This window comes from Chiloscyllium plagiosum, unplaced genomic scaffold (genome assembly GCF_037043375.1).
Source record: "Chiloscyllium plagiosum isolate Xiang-an unplaced genomic scaffold, Cpla_swu_hap1 HiC_scaffold_22, whole genome shotgun sequence".
Lineage (NCBI taxonomy): Eukaryota > Metazoa > Chordata > Chondrichthyes > Orectolobiformes > Hemiscylliidae > Chiloscyllium > Chiloscyllium plagiosum.
Genome location: NW_028270160.1, coordinates 53918796 through 53939493, shown reverse-complemented (window position 1 = coordinate 53939493; position 20698 = coordinate 53918796).

Genomic DNA, 20698 nt, shown 5'->3' with positions numbered 1-20698 from the left:
TGCTTTAGTACAGATCAATCACTTCAGTTTCTTTTGGTATCACTTTAATCTTGACTGGAGTTGTAATCTCAACACTGGACTCAGACAGATTGATGGATGATTACTAGGAAATAGATTGTACACAACAACCATACTAACTATTTCCTTCCTAGCCTTTTAAGGTTAATTTACTGTCACTAACTAGCTGTCATAAATAGCTTTTCGTGTTCCCTGACTGCAGTTGTGTTTTTCTAAAACATTAGCCAACATGCTGTATATCATGAAGTCTGCACCTTTGTTGAGTTAGATGTCATGAAGTTTATTAACAAGACCACAATATCACAAATTCATATATGTAGTCTTTGTACTGATATTGTTGTACACTACTTGTACAGAACCGATTAAAGGAATACATAATACTGACTCCATTGCACAGAAAGAGTGACTGAATATGAGGAACTTATATTTACAGTGGACTATCACATGTTGTCCTTCCATTAAACTGTATTAAAGGTACAGACCTGTCTGGTCTTGAATTAATACAAACATAACACAGAGGATAGTGAATCATTGATACTCTGGGCTAAGGAAGGGCTGTGGAAGCTCAGTCATTGAGTATGTTAAGGACAGTAATTGATAGATTTCTGGAAGATAATATCAAAGAATGTAAGAACAGTATGGGAAAATGGCATCAAGATAGATGGTCTAAAATGGTGGAGCCAACTTGAAGGGCAGAATGGCCTACATCTGCTTCTAATTTCCTGTTGTAGATCCTTGTAAGAAGGAGCTGTTTTAAAAGGAAGTCTAGCAATCTTTTAAATTTAGTATATAGTTACCAATTCTTTACCAAATGTTCCAAACCACACAGGACATTTTGTGGAGATTTACAATTTCCAATACTTTTAAGTACACCAGAGGGAAGAAAGTAACATGTTTTGTGCAGTGTCTCCAGGTTACAAGAATATCACAATAACCTCCAGCTCTGCAACATGCTGTAGCACACTCAGCACCTTAGTGCATTTCACATCACTGCACTTTAGCACTGAAAAGGATAATTTCAGTGAGCCGATCCTAGGCCAGACTACAAATGTCTTTATAACTCTCCAAAGAATATGTGCTATGAATGATCTTACCCTAACAGCTGCTATCAATGTCTCAGATGAAAAGTGAGCAATGCCATGTGATCAGTCATTGGAGATGATTTTCATTATCGCCACACGTCTTTATAAATAGCGAACATGATTTTACCTTGCTTCTTATCTGTGGTATGGGTCTCTGTATTCTGCTGAAAGATCATGCTGCTTCTATGTAAGTGATATTATGGAGAATGTGCAAAACATTCTGAAAGTGGAGAGGTCTTGAAATTAAGATACATCAGGGCTCTTCCCATCAGCTGTTGAGTTAAGTGGGAACTTAAAAAAGCAGGACCTCAAAGCTGGAAATCTTTGGAGTTCTATACATGGTGAGAAGAGAATGTTATTCCTGAACAGAAAGCAAGTATTCAATTCAAAAGAACTTTAGTCATGGATATGATTATTGGTGGAAGGAATGAGAGTAGATTTGACTCCCAGAAAAACATTGGCAAAAGGTTAGTTTTCCATGGGTCAATTGGGCATTCTGGATCAGTGGTGCTGGAAGAGCACAGCAATTCAGGCAGCATCCGACGAGCAGCAAAATCGACGTTTCGGGCAAAAGCCCGATTTTGCTGCTCGTCGGATGCTGCCTGAATTGCTGTGCTCTTCCAGCACCACTGATCCAGAATCTGGTTTCCAGCATCTGCAGTCATTGTTTTTACCAGGAAGAGATGCAGCCAGGCATGACATTTTATTACTTCTTTTTGTTGGATGATTTTCCCAGTGGGGGACCAGGGCAGAAGAATACCTGCTACTTAAAGTGCATCAAATGCCGATTATCAGAGTCCTTACATCACCATGAACAGCCAGCCATGTGGAGTCAGCCTCCCCACAACAGAGCAAGGGACTAGTTTTCCAAGGTGTCTTTGAGTGTTTTCAATGGTGTGTCATGCCTATTATATTCCCAACTTTCAGTCAATACTTTCAAAAATGGGACACAAACAAGTTATGAAAATGGTTGCCACAAATCATGTGATATTTGGCAGTTGAGCTACATTCTGTACCAAGTCGCCAACAAATACCTAATTGAATGCAAACACTCTCAGCCATCCAGGGAACTGATTTCTTTGTTCAAGGACTGTTATGCATGAAAGGACATTGAAACCTCCAGTCTGCCTGTCTCTATGATACATTCTGAAAAAAAGGGGAATAGGAACTCAACGGCTGGCAGATGGGAATGAATGGACACTGTCATCTTTTATTATATCAAGATAGTTTTGACCATGGAAACCAGTCTGAGTAAGTCACAGAAGTGTAAAACCACAATACAGGATGTTGCAATCAACATAAACACCATTCCTTGTTTGGAAAAGGACTTTAAATATATGAAAACTCAGATAGTGAGAAGACAGGTTTGTCTGGTCTGTTTAAATACACAATCAGAACCTGTTTGACTGTTATGGTCTTATGATTTGCAAATTATTCCACAGGAAAGCTATCATGTTCAGCTGTCAGAAAGCCAAACCACAAATTAGACTCAAGTTAACAAACTGACAAAGAGCTGAGTCTTACTGGGGTCTGAACAATGTCAGCTATGGCTGAGCAATGTCAGAGCAATGGCTGAATTGTGTGAGAAATCTGTTGTGGTTTATCTCGGCATTGGGAATATCTTGCGCTATCTGCTATAATTTCAACAAGTGGCTTGGTGAGTTTCTTACTAGGCAGCAACTACATTGCCAATTATTGCTTGTTAAATGCAGTGTTAATGGCCTAAGTAATCTCATTAATATTCAGCTTCCTATCTCACCAGGCAAGCTAAATGTTGAGAAATCTCAACATAGAAATCAGAGCAGATAACTATCAAATTCTGTTTATCTCTTGCTCTAAAGGACCTCCTTGTCAAACACTGGGCACCAATATTCCATGAGCACTGACCCACACAACCTATATCTTGGACATTGGCTCCTGATATGTGCCATCCTCCATGAACCATCATGACACATCTTCAATTCCCTTGAATGACACATTTGCTCTTCAGTACTGCATCTTGGGCTCCATCAGTAACTATCATTGTAATGCTGCAGTAAGGGCAGTGTGCATTCTGGGATATGGACTCAGCTTCAGGACTGAGCAAGCTGCATCTTTGGGCCCTTCATTCACTTTCATAGCGCTCAGTCACTCTAAGTATGCCTCGATGCTCACGGCATCTCTTTCTTGCATCACTTTATTTTGTCTTTGTGCACTTTGTCACCTCAGCCAGAGCTACCAGCATCATATTACTAATGTCTTGCCATAAGTAAGATATAAACAACATGACATGAGTAAGACATAAGTTATATGACTTAGCACTGACACAAAGATTGGAAGCTTGTCATGGTTGTTATCAAGGTTCAATCAAGTGAACGGGGCTAATTTTCGCTTAGAATATCTTGGCCAAGTAAACCAAGGGTAGCCTTCATTACCAGTACAGGGCTTGGACATGTTCAGTCTCTCAATACCAACCAGGGTGGTTAGCGTCAAGGTGTTTCTCCTGTTTTGGTCACCCTGTTTTAGGAAGAATGTTATGAAGCTGGAGAGTATTCAGAAGTGATATACCAGGATGTTGCCGGGAATGGAGAGCATGAGTTTTGGGGAGAGGTTGGATCGGCTGGGACATTTTTCAGTGGAGCATATGAGGTTGAGGGGTGACATTATAAAGGTTTATAAAATCACAAGTGTGCCTATATAAGGTGAATAGCAAAGGTCTTTTCCCTACAATGGGGTATTTCAAGACTGGAGGACATATTTTTAAGGAGAGGGGGCATTTTTTTTAGATTAGATTAGATTACATTAGATTAGATTAGATTAGATTAGATTAGATTAGATTACATTACAGTGTGGAAACAGGCCCTTCGGCCCAACAAATCCACACTGACCCACCGAAGCGTAACCCACCCATATCCCTACATTTACCCCTTACCTAACACTACGGGCAATTTAGCATGGCCAATTCACCTGACCTGCACATCTTTGGACAGTGGGAGGAAACCGGAGCACCCGGAGGAAACCCACGCAGAGAGTGATTCGTGTGTGAAACAAACTTCTAGAGGAAGTGGTGGATATGGATACAGTTACAATGTTTAGAACACATTTGAATAAGTACATGAATAGCAAATGTTTGTAGGGATATGGGCCAAACCTAAGCAAGTGGGACTAATTTATTTTGGGATTATGGTCAGTATGGACTGGTTGGACCGAAGGGTTTGTCTCCATGTTGTATCACTCTATAATGTGCAAAGAGTAGAATGCCAGACAGCCCATCACCCATTGTTATTCTTTCTGGCCTACAGAAGGCTGCTTTACCTCCTAAAATGAAGGAGAGGTAGTTATTAAGGGAGATGAAAGTGGGCAGTACAGCTGATAATCCATGTGGTGAGTGAGTGAACAGCACAAGGCGATGTGGTGTTTGGGGTGTTGGTGTTTGGGGCGGGTGAGAGCGAGTGAGGGCAGATGTTGTGAGCAGTAGTGAGAGTAAGAGAGCATAAGCCTTGGTGGTAGATGGATTCAGTAGCAGGGAGGGAGAGTAAGTGTGAGGTATTTGAGAAAAGATATTGGCACTTATGCAGGTGGAGTGGTGAAAGACATCTGCTGTGCATTCCTCAGATGGCTGAGTCTTCTCAAACCAAAAAGGCAGCCTCACACAAGAATGGCATGGTCTGGTCTGATGTCATGGCTTCCACTGCTGGTTCCAGGGGGAGTGGAAGCCCTACCTTTGCACCATTCCATCTAGCATGATCTCCAGGTCCCTACCTACAAAAGGGGGGGACACCCATTACCTCCTGCCATGTCCAAGGTAAATGTGAGATGCAATGCAGGCAGCTATGAATTGACAGGACTTGTCTGGGTGTTCAATGGCATTTTAAAGATGGAGTGGACACCAGTTAATTCCATGATAGACCAGCAGTGGAGAGTTGTGCTAGGAATTGTGTGAGGTAAGAGGAGATGAGAATCAGACAGGGATGGAGTGGAGGGTGAATGAGACTAAGTTATTAAGATACAGCAATAAAACTGATGGTGAAAAACACTCCAAAACCCATGACAGTTAGCCAAAATAAAATGTATGATTCAGCCCAATTTCTTAATGCTGTGTTTTGTCTTGACCTGTGATGGACTGCAAACAGATTTATGTTTATATTCTTAAAAGAAACATGAATACATATTTTTCAAGCATCTGCTGGCTATAATCTTTTATATCCTAAAGCACTTTTACACACTACTGCACATTTTTTCCCTTTCACCAAATCACCCATGTTCTGCTTTAATTTTTTAACAAACATCAGTAAATCACCCAAATTTTCTGATTGACTAGTTTACATGCAAAGCCCATTATGGACAATACAGACCATCAAAGGTGAGGGAGAGTATGGAGAGGAGGGGGATGGGGGGAGGTGGGAAAACTATATCATAATAGAGTTAGAATGGGAGATAAAGCACTCCACCCTCTGTGTTGCCCAACTCTCTCTAAAGGCATTGAGAGTACAGGTGGACACACATCTCCTGTTTAATGAGACTAGTTGATGAAACTAGTGCTGGAGGGGAAAGTGTCCCATTATAAAATCTTTTACCTCACAGTGGTCTATCTCAATTCTAATCTAAATGAGGTTACAGAAATTCAGCCCATCTTCCACTAACTGATGCTCCTGCCATGCACCAACAAGTCACAATATAGATCCAATTGCTTTTTTCTCCAGGAAACTGTTGTAAATCTCCAGTGGCCCTAGAAATAAAGTAGAGCCAAAGCATTTTTAATTTGGTTTATATAGCCCCGGGATCTCGATATGTGATTAATTCAAGTAATCCACATTGAGATCTTTGAGACCACATAATATTTCATGTTCCTCTTTTGTCTTCCCATTTAATTGTGTTTTCTTTTTACCTTATTGATTTCTTCATGCTATTTTCTCTGAGAAAGCAGAAGTCTGATTAGTGAAGTCTAACGGCCCTTTTAGAAATATGCACACATTGCAATGTGAAAAGGTGAATGAGGCAGAGGTATTTTCTGAGCCAAACTGTACAAGTATTTGAGATTGTTTTTTAACATGTGGCTTTTATTGCCACATACTTTCCCAAAATTGACAAGACATTAGGATGAATGTTGAGGTGTCAACTGTGACTCAGTTGACACCATTCTTACTCTGGAACCAAAGTTATGGCTTCAAGTCTCATTGCAGGGATTAACATTGGACAATATCTAAAGCATGGCATCAAAATGGACTGTATGACCCAATTGGGTAATGACACACTTAATATGCCACAGAATTATTTTCCCTACCCTTTTATTGTTTTCCTCTCTATGGTCTCTATCTAGTTTCACCTTAAATGCTAATTATTTTAGTTATGCCTTGACTCAATACCTTCCATAATTTTTGGATAGGGAAGTTTCTCCAGAATTCCCTATTGGATTGATTAGTGACTGTCTTACATTCAAGGCCTGTAGGTTTGGGCTTCCCCATGGGCGAAAACATTTTCCCTAAGTTGAAAATAGTGAGGATTGCGGATGCTGGAAAGTCCTGATGAAACGTTCTGGCCTGAAACGTCGACTCCCCCACTCCTGTGATGCTGCTTGACCTGCTGTGCTTTTTACAGCGTCGCACTTTATCAACATTTTTTCTAAGTCTACCCTATCAAATGCTTTCAATATTTTAAGGTCACAGCTCGGCCTTCTTTTTGGAGAAAGAAATCCCATCCTATTAATTTTTTGTGATATTTAAGTTGATCGAGCACATGCTATTTATTTTCACACCGTCACCATCTCTGACAGCTCCAAATAATTTTTGCAATAGAATAATAGAATCATAGAATTCCTACAGTGTGGAAAGTGGCCAACTGGCCCAACAAGCCTGAATCGATCCTCTGAAGAGCATCTTATCCAGCCCCCTACCCTTTCCTCATAACCTTGCATTTACCATGGCTAATCCAACTAATCTACACATTCTTGGACATTACAGACAATTTAGCATGGCCAATCTATCCAACCTGCACATCTTTGGACTGTGGGAGGAAACCAGAGCACCCAAGTGAAAACCCACGTAGACACAGGGAGAATGTGCAGTCAGTCCTTGTCTTCCCAAATGTGTGTAAACCCTGTCTCTCAGAATTCCCTCCTACAACAGACACTAGGCTCACCGGTTTGTAGTTCCCTGGCTTTTCCTTACAGCCTTTCTTGTATAATGACAGAACATTAGGCACTCTCCAGTCTTCTGGCACTTGTGGCTATCGGTGATACAAATATCTCTGCTAGGGGCCCCGCATTTTGTTCCCTATGTCCTGATTAGGTCTTGGGGATTTATCTATCTTTATGCATTTTAAGACCTCTACCACCTCCTCTTCTGTAATGCAGACTCCTTTCAAGACATAATCATTTATGTCACCCAGTTCCCTAGCTTCCATGTCTCTGTCCAGGTAAATACAGGTATGAAATATTTGTTTAGAATCTCACCATTTCCTGTGATTCCATACATAGACAGCTTCATTGATGTTTAAGGAGCCTTATTCTCTCCCTAGTTACTCTTTTGCCCTTAATTATACTTGTAGAATCTCTTTGGATTCTCCTTTATACTACCTGCCAAAGCTATCAATGTTTGCAGCACATAGCTAAAGTATTAATGTATATTTACTCTTAACTTGAGTCTGGTGTCTCTCAAGAGACCATCTTGTATCCTCAAGGTAATATAATTAGACACTAAGTAATATCTAATAAATCTTTATAGCTGACTCAAGGCAGAACATTTTTTTCTGTACAAGATGTTGTGTAGGCATCCTTCCTCACATGGTATCAATAATGATACCAGTATCACTAATAATCTAACATCAGGATTGTGGCGGTGAATAAACACAAGATATCCAAGATTCTGGCAAAAACTAATATTTATAATGTGGAATCATTGTAACATAGAAAATAGTAGGCTATTTGGCCCTTTGAGGCAGATCATCCAACTTAGTACTCTGTTTCAACTTTCTCACTATACCTTTTGATTACTTTCCATTTAGAAAACATTAAATCTTTTGGTCTTAAATGCTTTCTATGGCAGAAAATTCCACAGGCTCACCACTATAAAAAGAAATGTTGTCTCAATTCAGTCCTAAATGGTCCACCCCATATCCTTAGACTGTGACTCCTGATTCTGAGTCCCCTGGTCATCGCGAACATTCTTCCTGAATTTACCCTCTCCAATCCTGTTCCAATTTTACAGTCTTCGATGAGATGCCCTGCATTCTTCTGAACTCGAGTGAATATAGTCTTAATCCACCCAGTCTCTTTTCAGATACCAGTCCTGCGAACCCAGAAATCAGTTTGGTAAACCTATATTGCATTCACTCCATAGTCAGAACATTCTTCTTCAGATAGGGAGAACAAAACTGTACACAGTAGGTGTATGTGTGCTCTTCAGGTGTACTCTCACTGAGGCTCTGTATAGTTGCATCAAGACCTTTCTGCTTCCAGTACTCAAATCCTCGCTCTATGAAGGCCATCATACCATTTGCTTTCTTCATCACCTGCTACACCTGCATGGTTACTTTCAGCGACTAGTATATAGGGACACACAGGTCACATTGTGCTGACCGTGCTAGCATACAACATTACAATAAAAAAGACCAGACATAGAATTATACTACAGGCGTAACTGAAACAAAGTTTGATAAGTTATACATAACTTCTCTGCCTTCAAGATCTGTCCCTTCATAAAGTATTGATATGATATGATATGATATGATTGATATGATTATCTTTTCAATGGCTTTATTAACCCATGTGGCTACTTTAAATGATAAACTGTCCTTTTTGTTTCTTTAAGCTTTTCAAAATTTCATCATTCAAACCATTCTGACCTCTCTATTCTTCCTCATAAATTCTTCCTCAGCTATACTCACTGTGGTTTTATGACAATGTTTGCTGCTGATCTCCATTCATGTCTCAGCACAAATCCAATGAAGCCTGTCAATTTTTTAAAAATTCATTTTTGGAATGTGGGTGCCACTGGCTGGGCCAGTATTTATTGTCCATCCCTAGTTGCCCTTGAGAAGGTGGTGGTGAGCTGCCTTTCTTGGCCTGCTGCATTCCACCTGCCACGGGTTGACCCACAATGCCCTTGTGGAAGGAATTCCATGTTTTGACTCAGCAATAGTGAAGGAACGGCAATATATTTCCAAGTCAGGATAGTGAGTAGCTTAGAAGGGAACTTGAAGATGGTGGTGTTCCCATGTATCTGCTAAATTGATTTCCCTTTACCCAATATTCGTCAAAGGAATTGCTGGCATTTAGCAGCAGTTATATTATTAAGCATGCTAGGAAATCAATTAAAGGGAATAATTTTTGAAAATATCAAACCCAAAAAAAAACATTAATTACCCTCCACTAGTTTTATTTATTTTGCAAACAACAGATTAAATGGGACCTGCAAATGGGATTAAAAGGACCTAATGTCCTTGGGGGAGTTTTCGCTACTGCTCTTGGGGAGGTATTAAACTAATGTAGCAGGGGGCTGGGAACCAGAAGAGAAGACAAGTACATAGTAGGGTGGAAACTGCAGACTGTAAGAATCATGAAGTTAGCATTAATAAAGGGAAGAGTAGGCAGAGAGCAGATGAACGCAAAAGAACTGGCAGCCTGAAATGCATATACTTTAATGCAAGGAGTATAGTGGATAAGGCAAATGAATTTACGGCTTGGATTGGCGCCTGGGATTATGACACTATTGTGATCACAGAGACTTGGTTGAAGGAAGAGCATGATTGGCAACTAAATGTTCCAGGATATAGATGCTTCAGACAGGACAGGGAGGGAAGTAAAAGGGGGGGAGGAGCTGCATTGCTGGTCAAGGATGATATCACAGCTGTGCAAAAGGAGGATACGATGGAGGGCTTGAGTAGTGAGGCATTATGGGTGAAGGTGAGAAATAAGAAGGGTGCATTTACATTGTTAGGGCTGTATTACAGACCTCCCAACAGTGAGCATTAGGTAGAAGAACAAATAGGTAAACAGATGTAGAGGCAATATGGTGGTGGTGATGGAAGATTTTAATTTCCCAACATTGACTGGGAAACATTTAGTGATAGAGATCTGGATGGGGCAGAATTTGTAAGAAGCATCCAGGAGAGTTTTATAGAGCAGTATATCAATAGTCCGACGAGGGAAGGGGCCATATTGGACCTGGTATTGGGGAATGAGCCAGTTCAGGTGGTAGAAGTTGCAATGGGGATTTCTTTGGGAACAGTGACAATAATTCTGTAAGTTTTAGAATACTCGTGGACAAAGATGAGAGTGGTCCCAAGTGAAGAGTACCAAACTGGGCCAAAGCCAATTATATCAAAATTAGGCTGGAGCTGGGAAATGTGGATTGGACACAGCTACTTGAAAGGAAGTCCACATTTGCTATGCGTAAGGCTTTCAAAAATAGGTTAAAGATAGTGCAGGATAGGCATGTCCCATTGAAAGCAAGGGATAGGAAAGGGCAGGATTCGTGAACCGTGGATGACAGGATGAATCATATGACTAACCAAGAGGGAAAGGGAAGCGTACATAAGGTCCAGGCAGCTAAGAACAGAATGGGCCCTGGAGGAATATCGAGAGAGTAGGACAAGTCGTAAATGAGGACTCAAGCAGGCTAAAAGGAGTCATGAAATAACTTTAGCGTGCAGAATTAAGGAGAATCTCAAAGCCTTTTATTCTTATATAAGAAGCAAGTGGGTAGCTAGAGAAAGGATTGGTCCACTAAAGGATAAGGAAGAAAGGCTGTGTGTTGAACCTGAGAAAATAGGTGAGATTCTGAATGATCACTTTGCATCAGTGTTCACTGAGGAGAGGAACATGATGAATGTTGAGATTAGAGATAGAAGTTTGATTACTCTAGATCACATTGACATAAATAGGGAAGATGTGTTAGGCTAGAGGTTATTAAGGTGGACAAATCCCCAGGAGTGGATGGGATCTATCTCAGGTTGCCGAGGGAGGTGAGAGAGCAAATAATGGGGGCCCTGACAGATATCTTTATGGCATCCTTACACACAGGTGAGGTGCCGGAGGACCGGAGGATTGCTCATGTTCTCCCCCTGTACAAGAATGGTAGTAGGGATATTCCAGGTAACTGCAGACTAGTGAGCCTGATGTCAATGGTGGGAAAGTTGATGGAGAAGGTACTGAGAAATGAAATCTATTTATATTTGGAAGAGAATGGGCTTATCAATGATAGACAACATGGTTTTGTGTGGGGGAGATCATGCCTTACCAACTTAATAGAGTTCTTTGATAGAATTGATAGATGAAGGAAAGTCTGTAGATGTTATATATATGGACTTTAGTAAGGCATTTTATAAGGTTCACCATGGTAAATTAATGGAGAAAGTGAAGTCACATAGTGTGCAGGCTATTCTAGCTAGGTGGATAAAGAACTGGTTGAATAACAGGAGACAGAGAGTAGTAGTTGAAGGGAGTTTCTCAAAATGGAGCAAGGTGACCAGTGGTGTTCCACATGGATTAGTGCTGGGGCCATGTTGTTTGTGATATATATAAATGATCTGGAAGAGGGCATTGTTGGTCTGATCAGCAAGTTTGCAAATGATGCAAAGATTGGTGGAGTAGCAGAAAGCATAGGAGAATGTCAAAGAATACAGGAGAATATAAATAGACTGAAGAGTTGGGTGGAGAAGTGGCAGATGGAGTTCAATCCAGGCAAATGTGAGATGATGCATTTTGGTAAGTCTAATTCTAGAGCGAACTATACTGTGAACGGAAGAGCCTTGGGAAAAGTTGATTAGCAGGGAGGTCTGGGAGTTCAGGTCCATTGTACCCTGAAAGTTGCTGCACAGGTGAATAGAGTGGTTAAGAAGGCATATGGTATGCTTGCCTTCATTGGATGGGGCATTAAGTATAAGAGCTGGCAGGTCATGTTAAAATTGTATAAAACATTGGTTCTGCTGCATTTAGAATACTGTGTACAGTTCTGGTCACTACATTACCAAAAGGGTGTGGATGCTTTGGAGAAGGTGCAGAGAAGATTTACAGGGATTTTGCCTGATATGGAAGGTGCTAGCTATGAAGGGAGGATGAGTAGGTTAGGGTTTGTTTTCATTAGAGGAAAGGAAATTGAGGGGGGGCCTGATTAAGGTCGAGAAAATCATGAAGGGTATAAACAGGGTAGATAAAGATAAGGTTTTTCCAGGGTGAGGGTTTCAATAATGAGAAGTCACGCTGTCAAGGTGAGAGGCGAATAGTTTAAGGGGGGGTTCACGTGGCTAGTACTTTACACAGAGGGTGGTAGGTGCCTGGAACGTGTTGCCAGCAGCGGTAGTAGAGGCAGGCACGGTAGCTTAATTTAAGATGTATCTGGGCAGATGCATGAGTAGGTAGGGAGCATAGGGATACAGATGCTTAGGAATTGGGTGAAAAGTTTAGACAGTGGATGTGGATTGGCTCAGGCTTGGAGGGCTGTAGGGCCAGTTCCTGGGCTGTAAGTTCTCTTTGTTCTTTGTTCTTGTTCTAAAATGGAAACTAATTTTAAAAAAAAAACAAATTGTGTTTTTGAGCCACTTAGGTGTTTCAATGATAATTTTGAGCTTGGAATAGTTGGGAAAGCAATTACGTCATTCAACAAGTTATTGCTTTTTTGAGGCTTTCTGCAGCAAGACGAATCACATCTTAATATATTTTCACATCAATTCTTAAGATTTTCATCTGTAGAGACCTCAATAGTGCACCCTGTGGAGATATAGAGAACCAGCTGCCAGCAGTCTTTTGCTTTTCACTGTATATGTATGGATGCTAAAGTTGTCAGTTTCACAATGATAATGATGGCAAATGCTTCTGGTTTCACTGTCACTACAATTCCTATGTTTTAATTGCACCCTCTAATTCGGTCTCATCCACACATTTTGAAATTCTACTTCTGATTTCTCAGTACAAATCATTGCTTTGAGTTATGAACAACAGTGTTCTTAGCACTGATCCCCATTGAACATCACTCCTACCTTTGGCCACTCTGAGGAATACATGACATTTACTTTCTGACTCCATTTTAGTCATGAATTTGTTATGTAGTATCTTATGAAAGGTCTTTTGAAAATTCAAAATATATTATGTATATCATGTTGCCCTTGCCTACTCTTTCTGCAAAGAATTTAAGAAGATTAGGTTACAAAATCTCAGCTTATATTTCAGCGCAGCACAGTCAGAGGTGCCATCTTTTCTGTAAAATGTGAACATTATCTCCCCTTGTTTCCTGCTGTAGAACAGTGACTCTACTTCAAAAACAAGTACTTCATTGACTGTAAAACATTTTTGCATATATTGAACTTGTGAAAGATAGTACAGAAGACAAGTACTATAGAAATTAAGGTCTTCCTGTAAAGTTAAAACTTTCCAGTAAATTTTATTATCAGTAGTCTGTGACATTTTGCAGTGGAATGCCAGTTTTACATTACTTTGTTTCAAATTCTTCTTTCTGTCTCTGAACAGAATTGTTAACCCACTTAAAATAAATGAATTAATGTCTCAACAAAATGCCAAGAAATGGTATTGTAGACAAAAAAATTTACAGCATTGGTACAAATTTGTTCTGTTGGAGGGATATCTGTTTCTTTTGTAAGCTATTTCGCAAACCTACTTTTATGTCGTAAATTTTGTGCCTGTTAATCTTATTTATTGGGGAAGGCGAATGTATGTGTTGATATGATATTTTGTCTGTGATAAAAGTTATTCTGACACAAATAGATGCATCTATTGCCATTTTAGCAGAGGATGATCTATGCCCAATCTGTGTACATTGTGTTTTTTAAATATATCAGACTTATAATTTAGGTGTTTGGCATATTGCGTATGTTAATGAGGGGCTTTGTTCTATGAATTGAAACAATTAATGCTGGAAACTGCATTAAGCTCCACCCAATCTGGTGATACCATGTTGTTTTGAGTGTAGAAAAGAGGATTTCACTCAAGATTCTTACGGAATCAAACAGGTCAGCTGATTCCTGAATATTATTTAGTCATCCATTCGGATGTGGTATGACACATGTCCATGTCAGGTGGGAAGTGAATTCAGACCTCATGGCCCACAGGTAGGGACATTACCACTGCATCAAAAGACCCCCTGGCTCCTGATGGTCTTTGTTGAGTTAACTGCACAGAGGCCAGTAGCCTGTCACCAAGTCACCCTTTGTTTAAATGTGAACAGCCAGCTAAGAGTCAGTCCATAGAATCATGAGACTCTCTGAATCCCCTGTTTATTTTTTTTTCATGTTTTTTTTTCTCCTGTTTATTTTTTCTTTTTTTTTCTTTTTTTTCTTTTCTTTTCACACTCCTGTTTATCTTTTTTTTTATATAATATTAACCCCCACACTACCACCTAAGTGCAGTAGTGCTTATTTTTTTATCCCCTGTTTATATCTGTCAGCCAGGGCTCCCTGATTGGCCCAGGTTAACAACCCCAGTCAAGGATCTCATAGGCAATAGGATCCACCTGGTTCCAATCAGAAGGGTGTCTAACTAGCCAATATAACTTGTACCTCACATTATCAAGCAATAAGTGACATCATATTGTTAAGGCAGGTGCCTTTTCTGATTAACATCCACGCATTCTCTGCCACTGTGAATCAAATTAGGCTGTTAGACCCAGTAGTAATGAGTAAAAAGTGATGGAACCCCTAGCTCTCAGTCAGAAGGTCCAGGTTCAAGTCCCACTTGCTCCCATCTATCATAACAGGTTGATTAAACATGTATTAAAGAGCAGACAGGAGAATTTACTTTGTCCAACCAAACTCTAAGAAAGGTTTGAAGGGATATGGGCCTGGAGCATGCAGGTGAGACTAGTTTAATTTGGGATTATTTTTGGCATGGCCTGATTGGACCGTAAAGTCTGTTTCCGTGCTGTATGACTCTATGTGTCTGCAGTGTGGAGGAGCAGCAAATGGTGCCACAAGCAGACCTTCTCTGCTGTTTAAGATTTAATTGCAAAGACAGAAAGGAGAATTAGTGGCAGCACTCCACCTCAAGCACTAACTAGCAGTGATTGGTTCCATTGCAAGTATAGTAGAGCTAATGAGGAGTCAAATGTCACCTGCCCAGACTCTCTCAGTCCTATCTTCATCTTCTGTAATGTGAGGATTGAGGGAGAGGATGACGTCAAAGTGAGAGGCATGGCTTTAATCAAATGCAGGTGGTGAAAAGGTGGTGAGATGCTCTGAGGGAGCATAAGGCAATAGTGCTATGGGAAGTCAGGAGCGTGATGTAATACTTCCCACTTGCATGGATAGGAGCATTTCCATCTCTTATGGACTAGGCCAGACCACTCAAAACAGTCTGAAGCAGGCAGCCCAGACCCTAACTTTGCAATTTGTTTCGGTTAAGTGTACAGTGAAAATTACCCGGAGTAAGTTAGTTATGTTGACTACTACATTTTAAAACAGACAAACATTTATTCACAAAATTATGGAATGAAACACAAAGAACAGAATATAGAATACCTTCAGAACTCAGTCTATCCAAATTAGACTTAATTATGCTGTTCCAAAAATACATAACAGTCGCAAAAAGCAAGCTCCTTAAACATAGAGTAAAACTGAAACAGTGGCTTACAAGTTGAAGTTAGAAGGGCAGAAGGAGGGAGAGTTTAGCAGCCTGTTTCACACACAGCTCCTGCTGCACTGACTCAGCTAAAGTTCTGAACTGAACTGCTCAAACAAGGCTTCAGCTTTTAGGACTGACCACTCCCCTTTCATTGTACAGGTTACTTCTAAAATATAAAAGCTTTGGCCTAAAGTCTCATCTGTTTATGTATAAACAGAAAGGCATCTCAATACCTTTTTCATCACTGTACAAAACCACCCAATTCGGAGCCCAGACTGTTTTACAACCCCTCGGAAAAAAAATCAAGGACACAGCTTCCTTGACTAAAGGAACAGCTTTTAGAAATGAGGACCAGCTTTGTGGTAGATCAACATCAAGAAACTCAATACTATCCAGACAAAGCAGTTGCTTGTTTGCACCAAGCATCCACTCCGTCCACCACCAATGCTCAGCAGTATCCGTGTGTACTATTTACAAGATACACTACAAAACTTCACCAAAGATCCTTAGACAGCATGTTCCAAAATCACAACCACTTCCATCTAGAAGGACAAGGAACATGGGAATACCAGTCCCTGCAAGTTCTTCTCAAGGTACTCACTACCCTCACTTGGAAATATATTATCATTCCATCATTGTTGATGAGTGAAAATCCTAGAGTTTCTTTCTTAATGGCATGTGGATCTACCTACAGTTCAAGGACTGCAGTAGTTCTAGAAATCAGCTCACCACCATGGCTCAACTAGGGATAAGCAATAAGTACTGGCCAGTCAGTGATGTACAATGTCCCATCAGTGAATACAAAAAAAGTTGTTATGGAATTAAAAACAAATGAGGGACGATGTTGCAGTCAATACTGAAAGTGGCAGAACTTGAGCCTTGACCAGGAGGTGGTTGCAGTAGCAGAGATAGACTGGGTGTGAAGGAGCAAACACAAGGATGTGGCACTTCCCTTGAGTAGCAGAGAAGGTCATTGATCAGCTTGTGGCACTGTAAACCAATTGTCGACGCGACACTGACCTGGGTGACAACCTTGGGCCAGACTGCCAGGGTTTGGTGACATGACCTCCTCTGCCATTGCTCATGGAAGAGGACCCTCTCCTTTGCATCATTCCTTCACCAGGACCTCTCAGGTTGCTTTGGAGAATCAGGGGACCATCTTCCCCTTCTCCAACTTCTTTTTAATTCCATTTTTGATTGAGCAGAACAGACTTGGAATGCTAACGCTCAAGGAGTAGATTTGGGAGGCTGAATTGCCTAATCCTGCTCCTAGTTCTTATGTTCTTCTGATTCTCTGCACCTCTGGATGCACAGTGGCTTTTTAAATATAACAGGAGTGACAGGGTGCTGGTCTTTTGGCAGGGATCTGGTGAGTGGTGAGTGTTTTGGGGACAATATACAGTACAATAAGATGAAGCTGGAATGGAATATGAGAACATCAAAGGATAGGTTAATTGTTAATAAGATGCACTTGGCACGATATAGTGAGAGATTTCGCTCATCTTAGAAAACAGTCTCTTTGAAAAGTTTGACTCAATAGGTGAGGTCCCAGAAGACTGAAAAATAGCCAATTTTGTTCCTTTGTTTAAGAAGAGGAATATTGGTTAATCCAGGAAATTGGAAGCCCATGAGCCTTGTTTCTGTGGAAGGGAAATTATTAGAGAAGATTCTTAGGCACAAAATTTACTTGTATTTAAGAAAAGAATGGACTATTTAGGGATGGCTTTGTTTGGGGGTAATCTTGTCTCCCAAATTTGAGGAAGTGAAGATGGGTACTGGCAATGCAAGTCATCTACATGGAGTTCACAAAGAAATTTGACAAGGTCCCTCATGATAAACTTGTCCAGAATATTAAGTCATGGGATACATGGTGATTTGATAAGTTAGTTTCAAATTAATTCTGTCTGAGAAGGTAGTGGGTAGTGGTGGAGAAGTGTTTTTCTCACCGGAGATCTGTGACCAGCGGTGTTCCATAAGGATCAGTGCTGGGACCTCTGTTGTTTGTCATATATATTAATGATTTAGATTAAAATGTAGATGGTCTTATTGGTACGTTTGCAGACAGCGCAAATTGGTGAAGTTTTGGATAGTGAGCAAGGTTGTCAAAGGATAGAGCAGGATACAGATAATTTGGAAAGTTGGGCAAAGAAACAGAAGATGGAGTTTAATCCAGAGAAGTGTGAAGGGATGTATTTTTGGAGGTCAAATGCAAGAAGAGAGTATACAGTAAATGGTAGGACCCTCAGGAGCACTGCTATACAGAGAAATCTTTGGATGCAAATTCATTGCTCACTGAAAGTGGCAAAACAAGTGGATAAGTTGGTAAAGAATACAAATGACATGCTTACCTTTATTGTTTGGGTCACTGAGTATGAAAGTTGGCAAGTCATATTGCAACTGCATAAAATTTGACTGATTATTGTGTGTAGTTCTAGTTGCCAGACTATGGGAATGATGTGGAGACTTTGGAGAGGGTGCAAAAGTGTATTGCCAGCATGTTGCCTGGACTGGAGTATACTGGCTACAATGAGTACTACTCCACAACCACCTGATGAAGGAGCAGTACTCCAAAAGCTAGTGCTTCCAAATAAATCTGTTGGACTATAACCTGGTGTTGTGTGATTTTTAACTTTATACATCCGAGTCCAACACCGGCACCTCCAAATCATAGCTACAAGGAAAGGTTAGATAAACATGGCTATAAAGCGGAAAGGCTGTAAGTCACAGTAGGTCAGACAGTATTCATGGAGAGAAAACAAGCTAATGTTTTGATTCTGGATAGCACTTCATCAAAACTGACATGAAGTGTGGAGGGGACAGCATTAATGTAATAGTGATGGGGGAGGTGAAGTGCTAGGGAGAAAGGGTGTTGATGGTGCAGGAATGTGAAAAATGGATGAATTTGAGCTGTTTTTGCTAGACTATCAGAGGCTGAGGGCGAACTGATAGTCTAGCAAATTTAAAAGTATCTGAAGTACGGATAGTCAGAGTCTTTTTTTTCCTGGGTGGAAATGTCAAATACTAAGGGGCATAGGTTTAAGGTGAGAAGGGACAGTGTAAAGGAGATGTGTGAGATAGGTTTCTGCATAGAGAGAGGCTTGTGCCAGTGAGGTGGTAGAAACAGACACGAGAGCAAACTGAAGAGCCATTTAGGCACTTAAGTGAACAGATGGGGAATGGAAGGATAGGAATCGTGTATAGGTAGATTGAATTACATTACAATGGCATTCTGGTCAGCAAAGACATGATGGGCCAAATGGCCTGTTCCTGCACTGTAAGATTCATCTCACCATCTCCAGTTGTTCATATATTCTCTTACGTTCTCTGCCTAAAGGCAAATCTTTGGTGATTATTCAATGTACCATTGCTAAGTACTATGATATTGTAATGACTGGTAGGGCCAGAAGGCAGTGTCCAAGTCTACCTCAGGAATAATGATGATTGAAAGACAAGGACATCTAGAGATGTGCAATAAATGCTGCTGCAATCAGAGACGCACAATCCCATGAATGAATTTTAAAAAAAGAACTCCATGCTGTTGGCATTAATCTGATCTAATCATTCGTCGGCCCTGTTTTCTTCAAATGTAAACTTGTCAAACAGTAACGCATTTCAGAATTTCCACGCAATAATAATTTCACATTTAAATGTGAAACAGTCTAATGAGTTTATCCAACATAATTGATCACAGTTGACTGATTAATTTTTAATTTCTTAATTTATTCATTCATGTCTTATAATTGTAATTGGCAAGCATTGCATTTAATGCCTTCACTACTTGTATTTGAGAGCCATTGCACCTTCTTGAACCATTCTTGAACTTCAAGTTGTCAAAGAAGCCTTTATAACATTTTCTGTTTTTCAGCGGCAGCACCAACTCGAAGAGTGGGAGCTTGAACCAGGGGACTGCCGGAAGTGGTGAGTCACTGATTAGAACCTTTAAAAACTTCCCATGAGCGCGGGATGTAAGGCAGGATTTCAGGGAACACGGGTGGAAGCTGAGAGCTAGAACAAACAGAGTTGTTATCTCTGGTTTGTTATCCATGCCGCATGATAGCGAGGCAAGGAATGGGGAGAGATATCAGCTGAACACGTGGCTGCAAGGATGGTGCAGGAAGGAGGGTTTCAGGTACTTGAATAATTGGGGCTCATTCTGGGGAAGGTGGGACCTGTACAAACAGGATGGTCTTCACTTGAACCAGAAGGGTACTAATTTTCTGGGTGGGAAATTTACTGGTGCTATTCAGGTGGGTTTAAATCAGCTCAGCAGGGGGATGGGAACCTGAGGTGTAGTTGCAGTGCACAGGAGGATGAGAGTAGGGTGGACAGGGATAGGATATCAGGGTCACAGAAATGTGCTGGCAGACAGCAAGTTGGTTTGAAGTGTGTCTACTTCAATGCCAGAAGTGTCTGGAATAAGGTAGGTGAGCTTGCAGAATGGATAAATACCTGGGACCTCGATGTTGTGGCCATTTCGAAGACATGGATAGAGCAGGGTGAGGAATGGATGTTGCAGGTTCCAGGGTTTAGATCTTGCATTAAGAACAGGCAAGGCGGTAAAAGAGGAGGAGTTGTGGCCTTGTTAGTCAAGGATTCGTCTTCTAAAGTAGTGTGGGCTGAGGTTAGAAACAGGAGAGGAGACGTCACACTGCTTGGAGTTTTTTATCAGCCTCCGCAGAGTTCCAGGGAGGTGGAAGAGAGGATTGGCAAAATTATTCTGGGTAGGAGTGAAAGTAACAGGGTGGTCAATATGGGGGACTTTAAATTCCCCAACATTGACTGGAAATCCTATGATTCTCATAGGTCGGATGGATCAGTTTTTGTCCAATGTGTACAGGAGGGTTTCCTGACACAGTCTGTCAAAAGGCCGACAAGAGGGGAGGCCACACTGGATCTGGTGCTTGGTAATGAACCAGATTTAGTTGTCGGTGAGTACTTTGGAGAGAGTGACCATAATTCAGTTACATTTAGTTTAGCAATGGAAAGGGATAGGTACATGCCTCAGGTCAAGAGTTATCGATGGGGCAAGGCAGTAATAATGCAATTAGGC